Raw genomic sequence first — 27278 nt, 5'->3', positions numbered from 1 at the left:
CCCCAGAAAGACTAAGCTTGAAAAGAATGAGTATAAATTACAAATAACAGGAATAAAAAAGAGGTTTTCACTATATATCCTACAGGCATCAAAAAGTTTAAAGGTATTATATGAATAACTGTATGCCAATAAGTTTGAAACTTAAATGAAAAGAACAGATTATTAGAGAAATACAAAATACTAAAATTTATAGTAGAAAAATAAACATTCTAGTTATTTACACATTAATGAATTGAAAGATATTTAAATCTTCCACAAAGAAAACTTCAGATTCAGATGATTTCACTAGTGAATTTTAGCAAAATCTGAGGAAGTAATAACACTCACTGATGAAAACTGTTCAGCGATAAGGACACTTTCCAACTTATTTTCTGAAGCCAACATCAACTTGATACTGAAACCCAACAAACACATTATGAAAACAGAAAATTACAAGCCTATCTTACTATGCAAATATTCTTAATAAAACATTAGCAAACTAAGCCCAACAGTATATATTAAAAGATAATACATTAGGAAAGTGGTTGTAGTCCAAACATTCAAGGTTGGTATGGTATTAGAAAAAAATCAGAGATTGGTTCATGATGGCAGAGTAGAAGGACATGCTCTCACTCCCTCTTGCAAGAGCATCGGAATCACAACTAACTGCTGAACAATCATCAACAGGAAGACACTGGAACTCACCAAAAAAGATAAAACACGTCCAAAGACAAAGGAGAAGCCACAATGAGATGGTAGGAGGGGTGCAATCACAAGAAAACCAAACCCCATAACTGCTGGGTGGGTGACTCACACATTGGAGAACACTTATACCACAGAAGTCCACCCACTGGAGTGAAGGTTCTGAGCCCCACGTCAGGCTTCCCAACCTGGGGGTCCGGCAACGGGAGGAGGAATTTCTAGAGAATCAGACTTTGAAGGATAGTGGGATTTCATTACAGTACTTTGACAGGACTGGGGGAAACAGAGGCTCCACTCTTGGAGGGCACACACAAAGTGATGTGTACAGTGGGACCCAGGGGAAGGTCGAGTGACCACACAGGAGACTGAACCAGACCTACCTGCTATTATTGGAGGGTCGCCTCCAGAGGCGGGGGGTGGCTCTGTCTCACCGTGAGGACAAGGACACTGGCAGCAGAAGTTCTGGTAAGTACTCCTTGGCGTGAGCGCTCCCAGAGTCCACCATTAGCCCCACCAAAGAGCCCAGGAAGGCTCCAGTGTTGGGCTGCCTCAGGTCAAACAACCAACAGGAAGGAAACCCAGTGCCACCCATCAGCAGACAAGCAGATTATAGTTTTACTGAGCTCTGCCCACTAGAGCAACAGCCAGCTCTACCCACCACCAGTCCCTCCCATCAGGAAACTTACACAAGCCTTTTAGATAAACTAATCCACCAGAGGGCAGACAGCAGAAGCACGAAGAACTACAATCCTGCAGCCTGTGGAACAAAAACCACATTCACAGAAAGACAGACAAGATGAAAAGGCAGAGGGCTAATGTAACACATGAAGGAACAAGAAAAAATCCCACAAAAAGAACTAAATGAAGTGGAGATAGGCAACCTTTCACAAAAAGAATTCAGAATAATGATAGTGAATATGATCCAGAACCTTGGAAAAAGAATGGAGGCAAAGATCGAGATGATGCAAGAAATGTTTAAAAAAGATCTAGAAGAATTAAAGAACAAACAAACAGAGATAAATACACAATAACTGAAATGAGAAATGAAAAATGAAAACACACTGGAAGGAATCAACAGCAGAATAACTGAGGCAGAAGAACAGATAAGTAACCTGGAAGACAGAATGGTGGAATTCACTGCTGCGGAACAGAATAAAGAAAAAAAAAATGAAAAGAAATGAAGACAGCCTAAGAGACCTCTGAGACATTAAATGCAACAACATTTGCATTATAGGGGTACCAGAAGGAGAAGAGAGAGAGAAAGGATGCAAGAAAATATTTGAAGAGATTATAGTTGAAAACTTCCCTAATATGGGAAATGAAATAGCCACCCAAGTCCAGGAAGTGCAGAGTCCCATACAGGATAAACCCAAGGAGAAACAAGCCGAAATACACAGTATTCAAATTGGCAAAAATTAAAGACATAGAAAAATTATTGAAAGCAGCAAGGGAAAAACGACAAATAACATAAAGGGAACTCCCAGAAGGCTAACAGCTGATTTCTCAGAAGCAACTCTACAAGCCAGAAGGGAGTGGCATGATATACTTAAAGTGATGAAAGGGAAGAACCTACAACCAAGATCACTCTACCCAGCAAGGATCTCATTCAGATTCAATGGAGAAATCAAAAGGTTTACAGACAAGCAAAAGCTAAGAGAATTCAGCACCACCAAACCAGCTCTACAAAAAACGCTAAAGGAACTTCTCTAAGTGGGAAACACAAGAGAAGAAAAGGATTTACAAAAACAAACCCAACACAATTAAGAAAATGATAATAGGAACATACATATCAATAATTACCTTAAACATGAATGGATTAAATGCTCCAACCAAAAGACACAGGCTGGCTTAATGGATACGAAAACAAGATCCATATATATGCTGTCTACAAAGACCCACTTCAGACATACGGACACATACGGACTGAAAGTGAGGGGATGGAAAAAGATATTCCATGCAAATGGAAATCAAAAGAAAGCTGGGGGCTTCCCTGGTGGCGCAGTGGTTGAGAGTCCGCCTGTCGATGCAGGGGACACGGGTTCATGCCCCGGTCTGGGAAGATCCCACATGCCGCAGAGCAGCTAGGCCCGTGAGCCATGGCCGATGAGCCTGCACGTCCAGAGCCTGTGCTCCGCAATGGGAGAGGCCCACGTACTGCAAAAAAAAAAAAAGAAAGAAAGAAAGCTGGAGTAGCAATACTCATATCAGATAAAGTAGACTTTAAAATACAGAATGTTACAAGAGACAAGGCAGGACACTACAAAATAATCAAAGGATCAATCCAAGAAGAAGATATAACAATTATAAATATATATACACCCAACACAGAAGCACCTCAATACATAACGCAACTGCTAACAGCTATAAAAGAGGAAATCGACAGTAACACAATAATAGTGGGGAACTTTAACACCTCACTTACACCAATGGACAGATCATCCAAACAGAAAATTAATAAGGAAACACAAGCTTTAAGTGACACAATAGACCAGATAGATTTAATTGATATTTACAGGACATTCCATCCAAAACCAGCAGATTACACTTTCTTCTCAAGTGCTCATGGAACAGTCTCCAGGATAGATCACATTTTGGGTCACAAATTAAGCTTTATTAAATTTAAGAAAATTGAAATCATATTAAGCATCTTTTCTGCTTTAGATTAGATGCATATTAAGCATCTTTTCTGCTTAGAAATGAATTACAGGGAAAAAAACATAAAAAACACAAAAACATGGAGGCTAAACAATACATTATTAAATAACCAAGAGATCACTGAAGAAATCAAAGAGGAAATCAAAAAATACCTAAAGACAAATAACAATGAAAACATGATGACCCAAAACCCAAGGGATGCAGCAAAAGCAGTTCTAAGAGGGAATTTCATAGCAATACAATCCTACCTCAAAAACAACAAACATCTCAAATAAACAATCTAACCTTACACCTAAAAGAACTGGAGAAAGAACAAACAAAACACAAAGTTAGTAGAAGGAAAGAAGTCAGAAAGATCAGAGCAGAAATAAATGAAATAGAAACAAAGAAAACAATAGCAAAGATCAATAAAACTAAAAGCTGGTTCTTTGAGAAGATAAACAAAATTGATAAACCACTAGCCAGACTCATCAAGAAAAAGAGCGAGAGGACTCAGATCATTAAAATTAGAAATGAAAAAGAAGTTACAGGGCGTCCCTGGTGGCACAGTGGTTGGGAATCTGCCTGTCAATGTAGGGGACGTGGGTTCAAGCCCTGGTCCGGGAAGATCCCACATGCAGTGGAGCAACTAAGGCTGTACGCCACAACTACTGAGCACGTGCACCACACATACTGCATGCCTAGAGCCCAAGCTCCACAACGGGAGAGGCCACCATAATGAGAAGCCTGTGCACTCCAACAAAGAGTAGCCCTCGCTCGCCACAACAATAGAAAATCTGCGAACAGCAATGAAGATCCAACACAGCCAAAACTAAAATAAATAAATTTAAAAAATAAAAATATCCTGTTTAAAAATAATAATAAAAAAAAAGAAGTTACAACAGACACTGCAGAAATATAAAGCATCCTAAGAGACTACTACATGCAACTCTATGCCAATAAAATGTCCAACCTGGAAGGGATAGACAAATCATTAGAAAGGTATAACCTTCCACGATTGAACCAGGAAGAAATAGAAAATATGAACAGACCAATCACAAGTAATGAAACTGAAACTGTGATTAAAAATCTTCCAATAAACAAAAGCCCAGGGTCCAATGACTTCACAGGAAAATTCTATCAAACATTTAGAGAAGAGCTAACACCCATCCTTCTCAAACTCTTTCAAAAAATTGCAGAGGAAGGAACACAGCCAAACTCATTCTATGAGGCCACCATCACCCTGATACCAAAACCAGACAAAGATACTACAAAAAAAGAAAATTACAGACCAATATCACTGATGAATATAGATGTAAAAATCGTAACAAAATACTAGCAAACAGAAACCAACAACATATTAAAAGGATCATAAACCATGGTCAAGTGGGATTTATCCCAGAGATGCAAGGATTCTTCAATATATGCAAATAAATCAATGTGATACACCATATTAACAAGTTGAAGAATAAAAACCATATGATCATCTCAATAGATGCAGAAAAAGCTTTTGACAAAATTCAACACCCATTTATGATAAAAACTCTCCAGAAAGTATGCATAGAGAGAACCTACCTCAACATAATAAAGGCCATATATGAAAAACCCACAGCAAACATCATTCTCAGTGGTGAAAAACTGAAAGCATTTCCTCTAAGATCAGGAAAAAGACAAGGATGTCCACTCTCACCACTATTATTCAACATAGCTTTGGAAGTCCTAGCCACGACAATCAGAGAAGAAAAAGAAATAAAAGGAATACAAATTGGAAAAGAAGAAGTAAAACTGTCACTGTTTGCAGATGACATTATACTATACATAGAGAATCCTAAAGATGCCACCTGAAAACTACTAGAGCTAATCAATGAATTTGGTAAAGTTGCAGGATACAAAATTAATGCACAGAAATCTCTTGCACTCCTATACACTAATGATGAAAAATCTGAAAGAGAAATTTAGGAAACACTATTTACCGTTACAACAAAAAGAATAAAATACCTAGGAATAAATCTATCTAGGGAGACAAAACACCTATATGCAGAAAACTATAAGATGCTGATGAAAGAACTTAAAAATGATACAAACAGATGGAGAGATATACCATGTTCTTGTATTAGAAGAATCAATACTGTGAAAATGACTATACTACCCAAAGCAATCTACAGATTCAATGTAATCCCTATCAAATTACCAATGGCATTTTTTACAGAACTAGAACAAAAAGCTTAAAATTTGTATGGAGACACAAAAGACCCCAAATAGCCAAAACGGTCTTGAGGGAAAAAAACAGAGCTGGAGGAATCAGGCTCCTGGACTTCAGACTATATTACAAAGCTACAGTAATCAAGACAATATGGTACTGGCACAAAAACAGAAATATAGATCAATGGAACAGGATAGAAAGCCCAGAGATAAACCCATACACTTGTGGTCAACTATCTATAACAAAGGAGGCAAGGATATATAATGGAGAAAAGACAGTCTCTTCAATAAGTGCTGCTGGGATAACTGGATAGCTACATGTAAAAAATGAAATTAGAACACTTCCTAACACCATAAACAAAAATACACTCAAAATGGATTAGAGACCTAAATCTAAGACTGGACACTATAAAACTCTTAGAGGAAAACATAGGAAGAACACTCTTGGATATAAATCACAGCAAGATCTTTTTTGATCTACCTCTTAGAGTAATGGAAATAAACATAAAAATAAACAAATGGGACCTAGTGAAACTTCAAAGCTTTTGCACAGCAAAGGAAACCATAAACAAGAGGAAAAGACAACCGTTAGAATGGGAGAAAATATTTGCAAACAAATCAATGGACAAAGGATTAATCCTCAAAATATATAAACAGCTCATGCAGCTCAATATTAAAAATACAAACAACCCAATCCAAAAATGGGCAGAAGACCTAAATAGACATTTCTCCAAAGAAGACATACAGATGGCCAATAAGCACATGAAAAGCTGCTCAACGTCACCAATTATTAGAGAAATTGAAATCAAAACTACAATGAGGTATCACCTCACACCAGTCAGAATGGGCATCTTCAGAAAATCTACAAACAAGAAATGCTGGAGAGGGTGTGGAGAAAAGGGAACCCTTTTGCACTGTTGGTGGGAATGTAAATTGATACACCCACTATGGAGAACAGTATGGAGGTTCCTTAAAATACTAAAAATAGAATTACCATATGCCCAGCAAATCCACTACTGGGTATATACCCAGAAAAAATCATAATTCAAAAAGATACATGGACCCCAATGTTCATTGCAGCACTATTTACAATATCCAGGTCATGGAAGCAACCTAAATGCCCATCAACAGATAATGGATAGAGAAGATATGGTACATATATACAATGGAATATCATTCAGCCATAAAAAGGAATGAAATAGGGTCATTTGTAGAGATGTGGATGGATCTAGAGACTGTCATACAGAGTGAAATAAGTCAGAAAGAGAAAAACAAATATCGTATATTAACACATATATGTATAATCTAGAAAAATGGTACAGATGAACCGGTTTGCAGGGCAGAAATTGAGACATATGCAGAGAACAAACGTATAGACACCAAGGGGAGAAAGTGGCAGGGGGTTGTGTGTGTGTGATGAATTGGGAGATTGGGATTGACATATATACACTAATATGTATAAAATGGATAACTAAGAACCTGCTGTATAAAAAAATAAATAAAATAAAATTCAAAAAGAAGAAAAAATCAGTGTAATTAGCTACATTAGCACAAAAGGAGAAAAATCATACAATCAGCTCACTTGAAGCAGAAAATGCATTTTATACAATTCGACATCCATTCATGATAACGTTTCTTAACAGAATAAAAATAAGAGGGAATATCCTTAATCTGTAAATGGTATTCAGCAATATCATACTGAAATATATATAATAGTGAAATGTTCTAATTTTTCCCTTTAAGGTTCGTATCAGAGAAAGAATGTCTCATATCACCACTTTTATTGAAGACTGTATTGGAGGTCCTTGCCTTTGCAAATGGGCAAAAATAGGAACTAAGACTATGATAATTGGAAAGGTAGAAATGCTATCATCATTAACAAATGAAATGATTATATGTGTAAAAAATCTAAAATAATCTTCAGAAAACTTGTTAGAATTAGTAAGTGTAAATCCACTTATTAATTAGCAAGGTTTCTGGATAGCAGATCCACCACTGTATTTCTACAGACTGTATACATATACATATATACATATGCATGTATAGTGCATTTACTACTTTGTAAATGCACACACATCACATTTATATACACATTATAACAAGCTAACCAAATCATTTTGCTAGGATTAAATCTAACAAGAATGTACAAAGACACTATGTTGAAAACTAGAAAGTGTTATTAAGACACAATTAATGAAGAAATATATAGTATTTATGAATTAGAGAATTCAAAATTGTTACAATATTGATTCTCATCTCTCCAAATTTATCTATATATTCAATGTAATCACAATCAAAATTCCAACCTCTTTGGGAATTCGTTCGGGAACAAGTTTACTGTAAAAGAATGGAAATGCAAATAGCCAGGAATAGTAATGACACTCTTGAAAAGTAGAGCAAAGTGGGAGGAAGACTTCTAACACGTACTAAGACTTATCAGAAAGCAACGTAATTAAAACAGTACCGCGCTGGTATAAGGACAAACTAAGGACAGACAAATGGATAGAAGAGCATGGAGGCCTGCAAACAGAGCTGTGCATGATGGTCATCTGATCTACGATACGGTGGTGCTGCTCTGGGTAAAGGGTGTCTTTTCAATAAATGATTTTGGGATAACTGGGCATCCACATGGGAAAAGGAAGTCATCTACAAAAATCAATTCCAGTCGGACTGTGGCCCTAAATGTGAAAGGTAAAGCAATAAAGCTTTTATAAAGTTACAGGAAAATATCTTCATGATACCAGGGTAAAGAAAGATTTATTAAATAGTAAACTAGAGAGATTAGTCACAAAGGAAAAGATGAATACATTGTCTTCTAGAAATATTAGTAACTTCCCTTCATCAAAAGACATCACAGAAAAGGTAAAGAGGCAAGCCACAAAATGGGAGAAAATATCTGCATAGGGCTTTTATAAAAGAATATACAAAGAATTCTTCGAAAATAATTACAAAAAGACAGGTAACGGAGCCATCCTCCTTAGGGGCAATCCCCTTGTAGAACTAAGTGCCCAGGAGAAGAGGCTGGGAATGTGTCATTGAGTGAACTGAAAGACAGGTACAATACCTATGAAAAAGGCAGATTTTTAAATTTAAAGTTCAGGACTTCTGCTACTGGTCAAGATTTAGTAACAGAGACAGGACTTAATCTACAGTCGAAAACAACATACAAAATATATAAATCAAAGACATGGAACATTCGGACAACAACACCTGAAAGATGGAAAACAAAGAAACTGAGTCCTACAGATGCCCCAGATTACTGCCCAGACTGAAAGACTTTACAGGCCATGACTGTGGAGGGGAACCCAACTGGCTGATTTCCTCAGTTGACAAGCTGGACCTGGGAGTCCAAGGAGACTAGGGGAGTTAGTTTGCAGGACAGAGTACCAGAGAGGAGAAAAGTACCCAGAGAACCTCAGAGATCTGTAGAGGTTCCCCCGTGAGTATCCAGCAAGGATGACAGACGCATACCTGTGAGGGAATTGTATGTGGCAGGGAGAGAAACACTCAAAAAGGGTTAGAGGGGCTCTGGGCTCAAACAGGTCCTGGAACAGTAACTGTTCCTATCAGCCAGAATGGGAAAATGCATAATCCATGGGCACTGGTAGGGTATTCAGGTATGGAGAATAATTAACTTGAAATGAGTACTGCTTTGGACACACCTAACAAATCAAACTGTTCTCAGTTACTTAACTGCAGTCCAAAGCAAAGCTCGAGAATATTTAAAGGAACATGAAAATAGGCAGCACCCAATAATGTAAAATCCAAATACACAGCAGGAAAATAAGATCCATAATGAGGAGAATAAATAAATCCTTTGAAACTGATCCAGAAAAGAGACAGTTGTTAGAATTAATAGGAAAGGGCATTGAAATAGTAATTATGACTGGATTTCCTATGATTAAAAATTTAAGTAGAGACAGGAAAGGCATTTAAAAAAAGACCCAAACTGAACATCTAGAGATGAAAATGACAGTGTTTGAGATGAAAAATAGGGCTTCCCTGGTGGCGCAGTGGTTGAGAGTCCGCCTGCCGATGCAGGGGACACGGGTTCGTGCCCCGGTCCAGGAAGATCCCACATGCCGCAGAGCGGCTGCGCCCATGAGCCATGGCCGCTGAGCCTGCGCATCCGGGGCCTGTGCTCCACAATCGGAGAGGCCACAGCAGTGAGAGGCCCGCGAACCGCAAAAACAAAACAAAAACAAAAAGAAACTAGGACACACAGAAGGCATGTAGCTGGCCCTGGCAGAATCCCCTTCCATGTACTCCTTCTTGCCCCCAAGGTCAGTGTCCAGCTTGAAGGGGTGGAGAAAGGGGGCTCCAGGTGACGGAGAACAGCTGTGCCATGTGTGCTACTCTCATGCACGCCTCCTTCGCTCCTCTGCCCCTGGCAACACAGGTGTCAGCAGCTGCCCACTTGCTCTGCCAAGCAAGTCAACAGCAGTGACCTCTGTTGCTTACTCTGATTTACACACTTAATACACACACTGATTTACACACTTAACTAGCTAGCAACACTCGTTCTCCTCCTGACCTTAATCGTCGTCAGGATGAAAATCCTGAGCAAATGAAAGAATCCCCTTTGTTATCCAACGATCTGAAGTCAGACAGCAATTCTCCTCCCTGCTCCCTCCCCACCTCTCAGCACACCTGCCCCTGGGGGCAGCATGGGCACTTGTGGGTCTGTCCTCCAGGGCATAGGGAGGGAAACTCTCAGCTCCTGCTGGGCAGTCAGTCAGTGGTGCAGTGTACTTAATCCCTGCCAGGTTCACTCACATACAGTCTCAGGCAGCTAACCTGGTACACCTAGATCAAAGCAGAGGAGAAATACAGAATAGAAGGAGCAGAGGGGGGTGCCTGGCACTCAGACACATGTCCCTCTTTTCCAGGGAGACGATCACAGGCTTCTGATCACTCCCCTTGTCACAGATGTGTGTGATCCACCCGTGACGAAGACACCAATGCCCGCACACGCTCTCCACTAGCACTGGCCTCAGATGAGATCCATCACACAGCAGCAAGCGAGGAACAGACTGCTTTGGATACTCCTTTTAAATCTCATCCTGAAATGTTTGTCCTCTATATTTTATGAGGTCCGTAAAGTATTAGTATAGTCATTATTTGACCCACACAACAGCAATGGTTCAACCCAATACACAGAATCTAACTGAGAAGGAAACTGACAAGCATACATTGCAGTGCTCAGGCACTGGTTACCAGTTAGGGTGCGTGAACTAGTTTGGGAACCGGTGATCTCACTGGGAGGACAAAAGGCGTAGGCAGAGTCTACGAATCCAAATGGGAATCCCAGGTCTCTCCTGCACTAGCTGAGTGCCTGCCAGCAAATCACAGCATCTATCCAGGATTCCAATTCCTTCACGTAAAGTGGAGGCAACGGCAATGCTGTCTCATGGGGTGAGAATTAACAGGGCAGCAGATGTGAATGGTTACGCTGGTAAAGCAAGGCAATGAAGAAGAGGCCCCTTGGGGAGGGTCCAGCCAAGGCAGAGCTCCCTGAGGAGACGGAGCAGGAGATGGTGAGTGGAGCTGCGGGGACCCAGAGGAAGCCCTAGAGAGGCTCTCCTTCCTGAGGGAGGCTCCTGACACATCCACGGTACCCAAGTTCATGATGTCCAGTCATTCTCTGGGCACAAACCCTTCTGAGCCAACAGTGCCCTTGCGTTAAATGTCTTCCACGTCCCTCCTCTGAGCACGTCCCTCATCTCACAGCTGCTGCTGACAGCACCGCAACAGAGCCCAGAACTTCCTGAGCAGCTCAGGACCTCCTGCTGCAGGGACTTCTGCCCCCAACTCTCCACACTAGGGTAGAACACACTATTGTCTTATTCATGCAGGAGAGTCTAGCCCCACGTCTAACTTAAATCTTCCCTGACCAAGTCTACTTTCCTCTGTTCTATTCTTGACAAAACTGGGCCTCTGAATGCAGCATTCTGAGGCAGATGAGAGCCTCCCTTGGCCAAAGGCCAGGGTCCAGCACGTCATTCCGAGCAGCAGACCTCATGTTCCTTGTCTCAGCTGTTGCCTTTGTAAAATGGGAGAAGTGATATACACAAACCCCTTGGGTCACTGAAGGTCACTTGTGAGGCCACCTTGGGGGCCTGGCACACAGGAAATGCACTGGCGGGCGCTGGAGTTGGATGTGTCACGACCGGGGCATAGCTGCCTACTAATCCCTGCCATCTCTCCATCCACACCACTGCAGTGTCCTTGCCCTTTTTCATGAAAGGCAGTCACAGAGCAGGGACAAGAGGGGCCTCAGAGACCTCATGGTCCAATGCTGCCCATTTCTAGATGGTCTGGGAGAGAAGTGACTTGGTCAAGGTCCCGAGGCCATGTTATGGCGGCCTCCTCCCCGCCCCAACCCTTGCCCAGCCTGACTGACTCCTGAACCTGTTCACCACAACTCTATCCCCTCCCACTTCTGCTCTCTTGCGAGACCCTGGGATGGTGTCCTCCCACTCAAGCCATAAGTCAAGGTCAGAAGCAGAAGAGTCCACGCTCAAAGGGTGGTCACGGCCAAAGCAGAAGTTCCGGAACTGCCTCCCTCTGCCTTTTTACTGTTCATACTCTCTCCAAGGAAAACCCCACAAGATACCAAGTAAACACAGGTGGTGGTTAATTTTATGTGCCGATTTGACTGACCATGAGGTGCCCAGATCAGACATCGTTTCTGGGTGTGTCTGTGTGTTTCTGGACAAGATGAGCATTTGTATCAGTGGACCTGGTAAAGCAGATGCCCTCCCCAAAGTGGGTAGGCATCCTCCAATCCACTGAGGGCCTGAACAGAACAACAGGTGGAGGAAGGAGGAATTCGCCCTTTTTCCTGCCTCACTGTTGAGCTGGGACAGCTCACCTCACTTTCTCCTGCCCTTGGACTGGGATTCATACCATAGGTTCCCCGGGTTCTCAAGCCTTCAGATTCAGACTGAACTACAAATCAGCTTCCTTGTCCTTCCTGTCAGTTTGCAGATGGCAGATCATGGGACGTCTGTCTCTATAATCCTGTAAGCCAGTTTCCATAATAAATCTCTCTATATGTACATAGATTCCCATATATAGAAATATCTATATATCTCTATATTCCTCTAAAGAAACATTATATACACACACATATATATGTACATATATATAAAGAGAGAGACTTATATAGCTATTGACTCAAATATAGAGATATAGACATAGATACACAGACATATAAAGAGATATACAGAGAGACTATATCCTTCTATCTATCTATCTATCTATCTTCATCTCTCCCATTGGTTCTGTTTCTCTGGAGAACCCCAATACAATGCACCACAACATTTTAGGGTCTGTTACCGTTTCTGAGGACTCCCAGAGACCTAAGTAAGGCATTTTCCCCAGTCTCATGGCCCTGAGAGCAGTAAGTATGAAACATGCAGGGGCTGGGAAGAACGCAGTTTCTGTAAGCAGTTCCACCCTTGGGGATCTCTGCCAAAGGTTGCTCCTTTCAGATTCAGCTGACCTAGCTGGTAAAAATCCCGATTCTCAGGGCAGGCACCCCATAATGGGAAGACTGCAGGTCTCTGTGTATCTATCTGTGTGCACGTACGCACATACACACACACGTGTGCACTCATGTCGGTCACAGAGGTGTGCCTGTGGTTTGTCCTTACATTTTAAACTTTAAAAGCCAAGAATGCTTGTTGTATATCTTAGTCTTGTGTTGCAATACTTCTGGAGGCCTCAGAGGACGGATGTGATATTTGAAATTTCACCCACGGGCAGAACGTGAAAGTAAACCAGACTCCAGGAGCAGAGGAAGCCCCCGAGGCTGTAGGCACACCTGGGGGAGGACCCAGGACACCAAGCAAGGAGGCCTGGGGCACACTGGGGACAGCATTCCAAAGCATTGGTGTGTTAGAAAGAGTGTCCCCTCGGAAGTGGTGGCAGAAGGAGTCCTGCGAAAGGGAGGAGGGCAGGCGTGCAGGAGAGCCAGCGTGGGAATCGGAGTAGCCCTAACGCGCAGTGGCACTCAGCTGGGCAGAGCAGCTTCCCTAGGACACCAGGTGACAGTGGCCCTAGCTTGGGAACACCGAAGGAAGAGGCTGCCAGGTCCATGAAGTCCAGGGCCCAGAACCTGCTGTACCAGTACTCACCCCAGGAAGCACTGCTCCTGCCCCATGGACTAACCTAGCGGTGCAAACAAAGCATCCCTGAAATTACTTCTAGGGGAGAATATCATTCAATTTTGTTTTATCCAGAGGTGTTCAAAGGCACATCTTTTGTAGAAGGTGATCTATATTTGTGACTTAAAAAAAAAAAAAAAGTGTCTTAATTAGTGAATTACTGAAATATCTGCCTCCATCAAGAAGAAGAACATAGGGCTTCCCTGGTGGCGCAGTGGTTGAGAGTCCGCCTGCCGATGCAGGGGACACGGGTTCGTGCCCCGGTCCAGGAAGATCCCACATGCCGTGGAGCAGCTGGGCCCGTGAGCCATGGCCGCTGTGCTCCGCAACGGGAGAGGCCACAACAGTAAGAGGCCCGCGTATGGCAAAAAAAAAAAAAAAAAAAAAAAAAAAAGAAGAAGAACATAGAAACAGATTATTATCCTACTTGTGTCTGGAAAACAGAGGAAATACAGAAAACTAAGTATGTCCAGGTATAAATCAGCACCGCTTGACTTCTCAGACATGAATCCCACAATAATCTTATCAAAATGAGATCCTGCCTCTGTGGGGCTGTGCAGGCCTGGGACTCTGCATTTATCACCAGCCCCAGGTGAGGGCAATGCTGCTGCTCTACCCAGCAACCTCCGGACAAGAACACAAGAACACAAGCAATTACAAATAGTTTTTCAGTGTAAGACCCATGGTGCAGTGTGGGCTTCCAGGACCAAGGATGCCCCAACTGGTTATCTCAGCCATCCTTAACTTCCGGTAGCTGAGACACAAGGGTCATCGCCAAGGACGCCCCATCTGTGATACCAGAAATCATATGGACCCTGCCCTTGAATTCAAGGGTGCCAAGAGCTCCCGGCTCCAGCCTGCCAACTGCAGAGGATAACTCTGCAGTGTATCTGGTGAACGCCTGTGAGGAGCCTTACGGACATAAATGAAGGCTTCCTTCTCAATTATTTTCCCTTTGCAAGCCTGGCCTTTACAACCATCCTACGGTTTGAGGTGAAGCACCTCCAGAGAGCCCCGGCAGGTCCATGGACACTGGTAATGATGTCGGCCCTGCACGGTGGGGCTTCCTGTCTGCTGAGCTCCTGGACTGTGGGTAGAGATCTAACAGTCCCTGGCACATCAAGCCAGCATCCTCCCTTCCTCTGTGGAATACATGCCAACAGTTGCAATATGTGACAAAAGGATTCCCTCTAAAAACCAGGACTTTCCCTTAGAAGCATGTAGCCCTGCCCTGCGAGTGGGTCAAGGAGCAGCTCCCCAGAGCACTGGTTGTGTCCTACCTGCTCCCATGTTCTTGCACCAGGGAGGCAGGTTAAAGCTGCAGACCTAGAGTCCCACACCCACAGGCCAGTACTCCATGCTGCAGCCTCCTCCTCCCCAGAACCCCGCACAATTCCCCACTAGCACCCAACTCTCCAGCTCTCTCCAGGCACTCTGGACTCACTGAGCTCAGGGCAATGCCTCCCACTGCTGTGTTTATTATCAGGCTCTTCTGCACAGAGAGGCCCACAGGGGCCGCTCCCACCTTTCCTTTGAGGACAGTCATGGGGGCAGGGGCAGGGGCAGAGGCACCCATGCCGAGCTCTGGTCTGCCGGGAGAGGAGGACCTCTGACAATGCTCCCATCTTGCAGATGTTGAAACTGAAGCCTGAGAGGTGATATGACCCTCTCGGGTCGCAAGCCAGCAGGTGCAGAACCCAGAATCTACTCTCCACAGTGCTCTCCGTGGCCCCCATCTTGTTCACTGTGACCAAGCCTGCCCGGGGCCTCCTTCTCAGACCCCAAACTGTCTACCAGCGACTTCCTCCCAGGCCCGTCAGGGACTGTGGTCCCTCCTAAAACAGGGGTTTCCTCTGAGTCAGGAAGAAGGGGTGAGAAGAGCCAGCCACCACCGAGGTGGGTCGGGAAGCTGGGAAGGAAGGAAGCCACATGCCACTTCACAGGCCATGGAAGGTCAGCTTTATTTCTACTCAGTGTGGACTGAGGGGCTGCAGCCTCAAGTCAGCCTCGCCAGCTCTGCCAGCCTCTACTGTCATTGGGTTTTTCTTAGAAAGTCTTGGAGGGAACGGGGCAGGCAGGGCTGACACACACAGAGCAACCACACGCCCAGGCATCACCCACCCTTCGGGAGTGAGGGCAGGGCTGGGCGGTGGCCGGGGAGCCAGGAGGCTGGCTGAGCCCCCCCATGCTGCTTCAGGCAGGCTTCAGTTTGCATCCGGCTCTGCTGCAGGCAACAGCTCAGATCACTTAACCTGCAGTTCCTTAAAGGAAGGGATGTTTTCTGTTTTAATCACAGTGCCCAGCACACAAAGTGCCAAGTCTGTGAACAATGAAGGAGCCTTTCCGAGCCTCCCTGTCCTCCCGTTTCCTCATCAGCACCTGGATCCCACCACCCTGTGAGGCGGGGAGGGGGCAATACCCCCCACCGCCCACCCCGGGCTGCCCATCTCAAGGAGGGCAGAGAGCAAAGACGGCAAGGGCTCAGTTTTCCCTCCACAACTTGGCCAGACCCCAACGGTGACAGCTGTCATGCTCATTTAAAAGCCCAAGTGCAGCACTGCTGTGAGAAGTGACCCAGGTGCTCACAGGGCCACATTGCCCATGGGCAACTGTCCCTGCTGTCTGAGAGCAGCAGCCTGCACGGGGACGTGCCAGAAGTCCAGGTGGTCATCTCATCTGCCCACAGTCCGAGGGTCCCTCATCACCCCAGCTAACCAGCTGGGGCACCCCAACCCCCATCAGAGACGGAGCCTTCTCTCCAGCCCCAGAACCCTTTGCTCATCCAGGCCTCCTGGAGTGAAGCCAGGGACGAGGACCACAGCTCGGTGAGAGGCACAGCCCAAAGGCCCCAGAAACAACCTAGCCATGGTTTTGCCAACACTTCAAACCACTAATCAACTCTTAAGTGGAACCCACAGATACATGTGTGCATGTACATCCCTATCGACTACATCTATGTGTGTATATATAGAGAGAGAGACATATATAGACAAACACGTATCATGCATTCTGCCCCTGGCTTCTTGGCATCAGCAGTTTCTTTAGACTGGGCTGTTCTGCTACACAGTGCACTGTAGTCAGATATTTGGACAGTCATCAATTTCTTTTCTGCCCTTTCTGGCCTAGGGACTTGTCCCTTAACTTTACCACAATGCTTTAAAGTGCCTGCCTCCACTGCAGGCTTCTGAGCCACAGTGCCAAGGTGAGAGCTGCCATTTGGACATGACTCTAGCAGCCACTGCAGCAGTGCTCAGGGCCAACTGCGGGGGGAAGACGCTGCGTGGACACACTGGGAAGGTGCAAGGAGGAACAAAGTCAGGTGCTGTCCTAGGAAGGATGGACTCACGCACCCCTGCAGGGTGAGCGCAGGAGCTGGAGGGGCGCTGCAGGTATGGGCAGTGCAGCCAGGATGCCTGCTTTGTAGCTGCAGGACTGGGGCGAGCCCGCTTATCTCTCTGGACCTGGGCCACCTTACTTGTAAAACAGGAAGGCAACTGTTTTTATCTCAAGGCAGTTGTCCTCAGCCCTGGGGAAACCCTGGGGAGCTCGGAACAGCCCAGTGCCTGCCCACCCCACACCAAGGTAGGCAGAGCGCTGGGGGGCCCAGCCCGGAGGGTCCCATGTACCCCCCCAGGGCAGGTTTAGGTCAACCATACTAGAAAGCACTGTTAAGTGGTTAAGTGCCAGAAAATGTCAGCTGTGGAGACCACTGCCCCAGGCTAGTTGCCAGCAGCTTTCACAGTTCTGAAGAGCTCTGTGGAGGGGAGGGGAATTGCTCTCCATGAAGGGACCTTTCAGAGTCACGTATTTGGGACAAGGGCCTTGGGTGTCCCCAGCTGAGGTGACACCTCATGAGGGGCTGCCTCCCAGTCGGGGTCCCAGGCCTGGCACTGCAGAAGCTACAGGACTGGGACCAGCTCTCTGCACTCAGGGAGGGTCGGGGGAGCGGTAACTCCAAGTGCTGGGCTGGGGTGGCTGGGAAATGACTGAACCGTGACAGCCACTGGGGAGGAGTGACCATGACCAAGGGGAGGGGAGGGTCAGAGGGGTCTCCTGAGCTGTGGGGTGGGTAGTAGAAGGAAGGGGTGTCCTGGTCACCTGCTCCTACCACAGCAGCTCAACGCCTTTAATTGTGGACTTTTTTGGTGAAAGGTGTAATCAGTGGAACAAATGGCTTCTTCTGCTTAGAATAAAGCAAACATTTCCTATGCCTCTCAAGCCACAGGGGTGGAATCAGAAGCACATACTCCAAGCTGGGCAGGAAGCCAGCCAGACCAGGTGTGGCAGTGTGACCACGGGACCCCAGACTCACCCTGTCCACCCCAAGGACGGCCACGCTCTGCCCCCGCCCTCATGGCTGTGGATGAGCCCAGCCCGGCCCTCCTCATCCTGTATATTCAACAGCAATGGTCTAGGGATCTCTGGAGGTGGCCCTGAGTCCCAACCGTCCCTCTGCCCCATGATAGGCCAAGGGGCTGAGTCCCTCTGTGTGTCAGGGCTCATCTGTCACACGGGACCTGGATGACATGGGTGTCCCAGCACCTCCCTCAAGAGAATCAGAGGAAGCAGTGACCTGGGAGGCTCAGAGAGGCCTGGCACACTGTGAGTGCTGGGTGAGTGTCAGCTGGTTCCACTACCCAAGGCAGGGGAGGAGGGGGGAGTGGTTGGCGCAGACAGTCTCATTCTCACCAGAAGGGTCACAAGCTCTCTGAACACTAACACAGAGCCCCGCCAGTTCCGGGTTCTGCACAGTGCCAGCCCTAGGGTCTCCTGTCAACAGGGTCAACAGGGAGTTGGCAGGCAGCTGTCACAAAGATGCCCATCTCCCCAAGGGGCACGAGGTGCAGGATGGCTTAGAACAGGCAGATGGCCCCACCTTGTTGAATCCAAGTGCTCTTGAGCCTCTGATCTCTGGTGCTTGGGACAAACAGTCCCACCTGGGCTATAGAGCCCGACCCTCCTGGCACATCTTCCCTGCCCGTCCTTAGCCTTGACACACCAACACTCAGAATATCCAAGCAGGGTTTCAACACTCATGACCCTGGAGGAGGGTCTCCAGGGCTGAGAGAGACACGCCCCCTCTCAGTCTGTCCTCATGTCAACCTCACAAAGTCTGTCCTCACAAGATTTCCTGCCTGATGGTCAAGGCTCTAAAATGCTTGATAAAGGCCGGATGACCAAACCAGACATTTGATGTTCCTTCCAAAACAAACCTAGATCTGCAGTCCTTTGAAGCCAGCCTTCTTTACCACCCAAACGAAAGGGCTCACTTCTAACCAACAGCAGGAAGATGTGCTGAAAAGTCACTCGTCACAAGTATGTGAGAATATTTTTTTCCTTTTTTCTCAAAGACACAAGACTCACACATGGATATTTCTGTTAGGGTTAGGATTAGGGTTAGGTGTGTGTGTGTGCAACAAAGAACAATTCTGAAGCTTTGGCCTAATTCTAAACTTACAAAAACCCATGCAGATGTACCTCAGTGTCTGCTCTCTGGATCGGAGGGGAAGATTTCTGGTCACTGGCTATGACACACTGGCTCTGGTCACTGGAGGGGAAGGTGCCCTGACACATCTGTTACTGCAAGAGGCTCCACTGGAAACCAACAAACTTCTGCCTGACCTCGGCTGGGTGACAATGCCAATCGGGGCTGCTAGGTCGAATCCCGGTGCCTTCCCCAGTATGGATTATTCGTCAGCACTGCTGGAAAAGCCCCGAATGTATCTCAATATGGTTTAAACCCAATTCAGATGTCAGGAGCACAGTTTCATCCACACCCAAGCAGGTAACAGTGTGCTCTGTAGCACAGCTCCCTTCCCCTTACAGGTGAGACAAACTGGGACCTGGGACCTGCGACACTTTGCTGCAGTGCCTGCACCTAGACAAATGTCTCCTGGAGCTACGAAATACAAAGAAACTATAAGGGACTAAAAATAACTGCGTGCATGCACAGTTGGGGCACATTATGGACAAGATTAAAAAAGACCAAAAAACACACCCAACTGCCACTGCTGAAGAGCCGGGAGCAAAAGCAGGGGGTCGGGAGCAAAAGCAGGGTACTGGGCATGCACCCTGCACAGAGCACCACCTAACGGGTGGGCAAACCTCCTAAGCCACCCCTCCAGCCCGACCCCTGGACGCACCCCCACCCTCACCCCATACAAGGAACCAGCTTGCCACTCCCGCCAGGGAGTGTGCAAGGGAAACTGTTACTTGTTCTCACTCCTCCCTGCTGCAGCAGGAGCCCCAGTAAAGCCTTGCCTGAATTTCTTGTCTGGCCTCTGATCAATTTCTATTGATTGGGGAAGGCCAAGAACCCTGGTAGGTAACACAAGGACTGGTTCACAGGACATCATGATGACTGTGCAGATGTGGACAAGGATCCCTGCTTTGTTCTGTTGTGTGGGGAGGCCAGACTCTCAGAAGCACTCGCACCAGTACAAGAACCTAGCACTGGCTTCCACTCGAGGAGTACATGCAGGCTGAAAGCTTTATATAACTTCCCCAGTAATTCTTGGTAAAATGGGGAACTAGACTCAACATTCAGAAACAAATGGAGGATAACTCAAAAAATTCAAATGCTGTGGCGACTGGTCTCATATTGTGGGAACAGGGACCTTCCTCTCATCGGGGGCTCTGCTCAGAAAACAAGGGGAAGGGACACAGCCCCAGGTACGACACCCCATCAAGGAACAATCTGCCCCAGAGTCCACTGCGCAGAGACGGGACTGCCTGGGCACCATCGCCTAATGTGAGCAGTGAACAGGAGATGCTCAACAACCAGACTGAAAATTCCAGGTCCCCCAGGAATGAGCTCCTGCACATCAATATACTGTTAGAACAGTATGTCTTAGCCCAGGAAAGAATCTTTATCCTCTCCTCAAAGATAGTCAAAAGTGGTAACTTGGGCACGCTTAGCTCATTTTGCTTTATTCTTTGGGACATACGCTTGCACACACACACTCTCACACACATACACATACCTATGCGCATACCCACACACAAATACACTCACACGTGGGCAAACACACATGCACACAACCACACGTCTACATACACACCCATATCCACTTGTGAGGAGGACCTTACTGCCAACTGGACAGATCTCACATTGCCAGCTCCTTCTACTGGTAAGAAATGCCTGCTCCAGAAACACACACACACACACACACACGCACACACACACACACACACACACACACAGAGTCTCAAACTCTGCGATTGCTGATGCAATTTAACTACATTTAGAAAAGTTGGAATTTGATTAAATTCCTTTTTTTCCAATGAAAATAAAAATAAAACTTCACATTGTATACCACCATGAATAGAACAAAAACCTTATTGCTTTAGTTGTCTTTTTCCTAGAATAGAAAATAACCACTTCCAACCAAACAAAAAAACACGAAGTTAAATGCACACACAAAAAAGTTGAAGTTTCTATATATTGTAATAAGATCTTTTAGGATTAATACTTCAGGGGAGCCTAATATTATCAACTTCCTGGCATTTAGTTGTTTTCATTAAGATTACAGTACTTTACTCTCTGCAAGCACTGCTTTCCTAGACCACAGGTTCAAGGCAAAGAATCCATGGCAAAGTCACCTGGATTGGAAACCAAAACATCTTATTATACAACCAAATTGACATTCCCCACGAAGTAAATGCAGTTGATATTATAAAACATGGTATGTCTCAGATAATTATATTACCTACCTAACTGAATTGCTTTGAATATCCACACTGGCTAGATTTAAATTTTTAGTCCAAATATAGTTATTATATTCTCAAAATAATTTTCTTTCTCATATTCTTTCCTGTTACCTATTTAATATCCTTCAACAAAAGTATATGATGGTTAAATATGAGAATAAAAATGTCTAACAGTATAAATTATGAGCTTAGTGACTATATTTCATTATGTAAAAGAAAACCATGAATCTTTTTGCCAAGGCTTGATATTGACCAATCCAATTAACACACCCAGCCAGCTGTCTTTGTTTTCCACTTAGATGACAGATGGTTTCCTTCTTCAATCCCACAGCAGAGAATATAGCTAATTTGAATACTCCAACAGCTTAAGGAAAAAGAAACTTTGGTGTAAGAACTATCTTACAAACCAACTTTTCACCCCTAGTTTTCCTGTGGTAGAGATAATTTTGGGAGCATGTGTAGGTAGAAACAAAAAAATATTAATTGTGTCTCCTACATGTTTGGAATTTTAGTCATTCTTCTAAACTCCCTGAATTTTGTCAAGTAACTTGGGGGAGGACTGACTCCCTCATAAAGGAAACTCTGAGCTTTGTCACTGCCTGAGAGAGTCTGGCACCCAATGCTGGTGGTAACTTAGTAAAATCTACGTGCAAAGTGGAAGAAAAGCCAGGTCACTGTCTTAGGATCCGTGCCAATCTAGACATTAGGTACATCTTTTTTTTTGTTTTTGCGGTATGCGGGCCTCTCACTGTTGTGGCCTCTCCGATTGTGGAGCACAGGCTCCGGACACGCAGGCTCAGCGGCCATGGCTCACGGGCCCAGCCGCTCTGCGGCATGTGAGATACTCCCGGACTGGGGCACGAACCCACGTCCCCTGCATTGGCAGGCGGACTCTCAACCACTGCGCCACCAGGGAAGCCCTTAGGTACATCTTTTTAAAGTAGTGCTTCTCAGACTTTTTCCAGCCTAGGAAATTTCCACACTAATGTCATCGGGAGCACGCGCCAGGCACACATGCACACACGTGTGCACACACCCACACACGCCTGGGAAGAGCGAGCTTCGGCAGGCTTGTGGGTTCAGCTCTTCCTGCAGCTCCCACAATCACCGCTCCAAACTGTGGGAAGCAGATGGCCCTGTGGGTGTAGCCGGGGTGTGGGCAACAATCCCACAAGTCCATCCAAGAGACAAACTGGAGGAACATTTTTTCCCAGGAAATTAACCCACACGTAAGTCCCCTCCTAGACGGCCCCACCCCCTCTGAAACTCCAACACCACCTGAGGCTTAGGGCCCCTGCTTCTGCTTTATCCTCAGCAGTATCCCTAGTCCACCTCTGCCCGATTTACCTATTCACACGTCACACAACACCATGAGGGGAAAGACGTTTACCTGTTTTGATGGGTGCCTAGAATGGCATTTAAAGCATAGTAGGTGCTCAATAAATATTTGTTAAAAGAATGAAAAATCACAAAAGTGAGACTCTGTTAAAAAAAAAAAAAAGATCTTTATGTAAAATTATCAGCCTAAGGACCTCCTCATTCTGCAGAAATGACTGTGCGGATGTTACAGATGAGCTAGAAACTTCTCCCTGTATAGAGGCTGAACACATGCAGCTGCATGGGTAGGGCTGCAGGTCTGAATGAACGCGTGGGATGAAGCAACACAGATGCCCAATGAACAGGAAAGACAGGGAGCTGGAGAACCCCCATCCTGCCAACCCAGGAGCTGCCAGACCCGGAAGCTTCGAGCTCTCCGCTGATTCGATGGGTGGGGGAGGGGGGCCTTGGCAGAATCTCCTGACTTCCCTGTTTGTCATCTATAAAAGGGTATGATCATCATTACCTCACAATTTATATTTTAAAATATGATTTTAAAATGTTTGAACCACTATGAACGGGAGAGGCATAATAACGCCTGGCCCCCAGGACGCCAGAACAAATGTGAGTTGTTATTGTGACAGCTCGTGTTCAGCCTTGCCGTCCCTCTTATTTCTTGGATAATGCCAATTTCACCCCAACTTTTTTTTTTTTGGGCACACTGTGTGCCTTGTGGGATCTCAGTTCTCCAACCAGGGACTGGACCCAGGTTCCTGGCAGTGAGAGCACGGACTCCTAACCACTGGACCGCCAGGGAACTCCCATGACCCCAACTTTTAAATCAAATGTTTATTTTGAAGTGCCAATATCTATGTTTCCTTCTCCAGAGGCAAGATGGCTGGGTGGCTGAAGGTGTCTGAGGGCCTTGTCCCCTTGGACTCAGGGGTCTGGGCAAGCCATGCATCCCCACCTCGCTGTGTTTCCAGCCCCTCAATTCTGTACAATTTGTCTAACTCTCTTCTTTACATACAATCCTGTTTCTACCTCTGAGACATCATCTGACCTGTATCATTGCCTAAACCACCTACCCGGCACCCAAACCCTCCCATCCTAGCCTTCAGAATACGATTTAAGCCCTCTTTCTGGGAGCCTCCCTAGGCCTCTCGGAAGGCCACTTTCCAAGCCCAATCCCCTAATGGGATTCTTCTTGTTGCTCAGTATCAAGTATCTGCTGGTGAGTAGGCCTGGGTCCTCTAGGAGTTGGTCCCACTGCCTTAAATGACCAGACCCTACAGCGTGTGGACCACTTCCCTCTTTCTTAGCGTCCTTCCCCAAGCAAACAACACGCACTTCATAAATGACTTTGGAAACTGGAGAGGGTGGGAAGAGGAGCCACATTCTTGCCTTGTCAGCCAAGGGTGCTAGAGGGAGGAGCTGGCCTTCACGTGGAGGGTCAGTGGATTTGTTCTCCAGGACCCAGGCTGCACAAGCTCTCCCCAGCTCTCAGCTCAGGGAAACCAGATCCCTGAGGATCAGCCTCGGAACCCAGCCCAGGCTGCTGCTCTCTGCATGCCCTCTGAACACCTCGCATATACAGGCCTGGGATCCAAGGGGCTGCTGTCAAGAGAGCCGCCACCTGGCCTTCGTCCACGGCAGCGGTGGGAACCCCACACAGAGGGTGGCATCCCCAGCACCCGGCTCCAGCAGCACCTGTCCCAGCATCTCGCAAGCTCCCAGGCCCAGCACCTCCCAGTGTATGGCTCCCCTGCACCTGTGAGGGCTGACCCACTGGTACAGCCCGCCCCTCAGTAACTTTTCTGCCATCCCATGAAGGACAGCCATGCCCTCGGCCATGAGAACAAGACTCAGGCTTGGGGGCCTCTTCCCCGGGCACTATCTTACCACCAGGACCACTGGCTGTTCCCTCTATCAGCTCTTCTACATTCTGGGGAGTCCCTTCACTTTTACTGTGCAATCCCCCATGAGGAGTTCTTTACATCAAACTTACCCTGGCCAAATCAGCTGCGGTTTCTGCCTCCTCACTGGACCCTGACAGATACACCCAGCCCCTGCATGAATGTCAAGGTCCTCTCATATTCTTCACCTTAGTTTTGCAAATCACCTCTAATTTAAGTTTTCCTAGGGGTCTGCACTTCCAACTGAGGCCTCGTCAACGTGGCACTGTTACTGTGCATTGGACAGGAATCCGCTCTTCACCTGCCTGAGACACCAGCTGACTCCACCCGTGAAAACCCCACTTCAATACATAGAACTGAAATGTTCCTGGCATTGTAATGTTACAGCCAAACCTTGGTTTTCCAATTGTCAGGCTTTTAAAAGCCAGAGACTTCCTATCTTTATTTTCCATGGGGCAGTTCATACATTTCAGAATAATAATGTATGAACAAGAATTCAGGTACCAGAAAAATGCCTTTGGACGTTAGGGAAAGAGGGAGAAAAAAACAGAAGTGAAAAAATATACCAATAATAGGGACTAGAGTGTGCATACATATTGAAGAATTTGGGTGCTGATAAAGAAACTTTTTTTTAATCAAAATGGTTTTGGTTCTTAATTTTGGCCACTTTGACTAAGTTACGGCTCAGCTCCATTGACCTCCTCAGGCATGCACGGGCACTACGCAGCAGGATATAGGATGTGTCTGTCTGTAGCGATCCTGGAATTTCAACATCCATCTTACGAACAGTGCGTTTATACAAAGCACCAGTGAGAAAAGTGGGTGGAGGAGGCTTTTAGATATTACTGGGTTCAGCAGCTGAACAAATTAGAAGACAGGAAACAAGGAAGTTTTTCCCGAAAGCTGACCAAGGAGATGCACCCCCGTGGCTTTGCCCCACCCGCCACACAAACAGATCCACTCTGCTCGCAGGTTCTGCAGTTTCGCCAGGTTTTCCACAGTGTCTGAAGTTTCGCCCATTAGATACACGGATGCATCCGTTTATGTTACAGGCACCCTCTGCGCACACTGGCTGCTCCACCTGGATGGAGCTGGAGCCTGTGCGGTCACCACCTCCCTCCAATCCAAGCCCATCCCTGCTGACCTCAGGGCTCGTCCCCACGCCTGTGCCCTGGAGAGGGCTTGGGAACAGTGGGTTCTGGGGGAGAAGCCTTGGGGTGAGGCGACCTCAGGACACATGCACATGTGGCCGGGGGGGAAATGGCAGGGGAATGTTGGCCCACATTTATTACCAAACCCTGGAGCACAATCAATGCAGAAGCTGGAACTCACTGAATGTGCCAGTGCTGGGCCTCAAGGGTCCCCAACAAGCACTGTCACCAACTCTCCTGATCCGGGAGAAGAGCATCCCATTTTAAAAAAATACTATTTTTAATGTTTACGTATGCTTTGCCTCGTTCCAAGAAAGATTTGAGGCAGCTCACAAAAACATTCTTGGCGCAAAAGGAGATGAAAATGAGGAAATCATGGTGGTGGACAGAAGCGAGGGCAGAACAATCCAGACACTGTTGAGGAAGTCCGGGCCGTCTGCAGGAGGTGGGTGAGTGTCAGGCTCAGAAAGTCCTGCCACCAAGGCCGGCAGTAGCCCCAGGGTGTGGGATGCCATCTGGCCCTTTGCAAGAGTGTAGGAGGTGCCTTCGGCTGTCACAGTGACCAAGGGTAAACGGCATGGACACTCATAGAGGGATGCGGGGATGCCCCCCTCCCCCGACAATCCTGCACAACTAATGCCTTATGTCAAATGCCGACAGTGCCCGAGGGACACCCCCAGGCTATAAAACAAGCCAACTGCTCCAGACCCATCCCAGTCCTGATTCTAAGGCCTGGTTCTCCTGTAAGAGCTCACTGAGAGGGCGCCAACGACAGAGGAAGAAAATCCCCAGTGTGTGTGACACTGACACTCATTATGTGACAGAGGAAGAGACCCCCCCAGTGACTGCCTTCCTGAAACTCAGGAGCTCACTGCCTCGGGCACTTCTTAAACCTTCCTTCCTTGATGGCAAGGCCCCTGAGTGACAGAGACAGGCAGCTCAGTGTCAGGAGAACAAGGTGTGGGCTAGCCCACTGCCCTGCCAGACACCTCCTGATCCCCGAGGGCTCATGCTCCTTTCTGTCCCCTGGCGTTGGCACCCCTGCATCCTCTGCACAGACCCGGAGGCGGACAGAGGTTGGAAACCCCTGACAGGGTCTGAACTTTCCGGCCACAAGGCTATCGGTGGGTATAGGTGGTGGGACCCTGCTCCCCTTCCTACTTCTCGCTCCCCACAGGGCCAGCATTTCTGAGCTGTGGTCGATGCTCCTCCAAGGCAGAATTCAGTCACAGAAGACCTGACACTGAACTCAGAAACACCCCTGAGGAGAGAAATTCCTGAGCCACATGCTGGGGTCAGGTCATTACTGCTGCTGTGTTAGAATGAGAGCAACAGCTGGGTAAATGCTGACAGTCAGCCAGTCCCAAGTGTTCCTAGTGACTTTAAAGGGACTCCAAATCTACAAATTGTGCCGTGGAAATCAGAGTCATAAAACTGGGTCCTGTTTCCCATAGCCACAGGCCAGTTATGTGCTCAGGGGGACTGGGGTCCTCTCA

The 27278-nt window shown here is 46.5% G+C and overlaps 1 protein-coding gene across 1 annotated transcript in view; it reads right to left on the bottom strand.

Annotated features, from left to right (window-relative positions):
• ATP10A (ATPase phospholipid transporting 10A (putative)) overlaps positions 1–27278 on the bottom strand; it is a 174927-nt gene that overhangs the window by 74337 nt on the left and 73312 nt on the right.

The sequence above is a fragment of the Globicephala melas genome, chromosome 2, assembly GCF_963455315.2.
Source record: "Globicephala melas chromosome 2, mGloMel1.2, whole genome shotgun sequence".
Classification (NCBI taxonomy): Eukaryota; Metazoa; Chordata; class Mammalia; order Artiodactyla; family Delphinidae; genus Globicephala; species Globicephala melas.
Note: the sequence above shows the minus strand (reverse complement) of the source record. Positions and strands in the feature narration are given on the sequence as shown.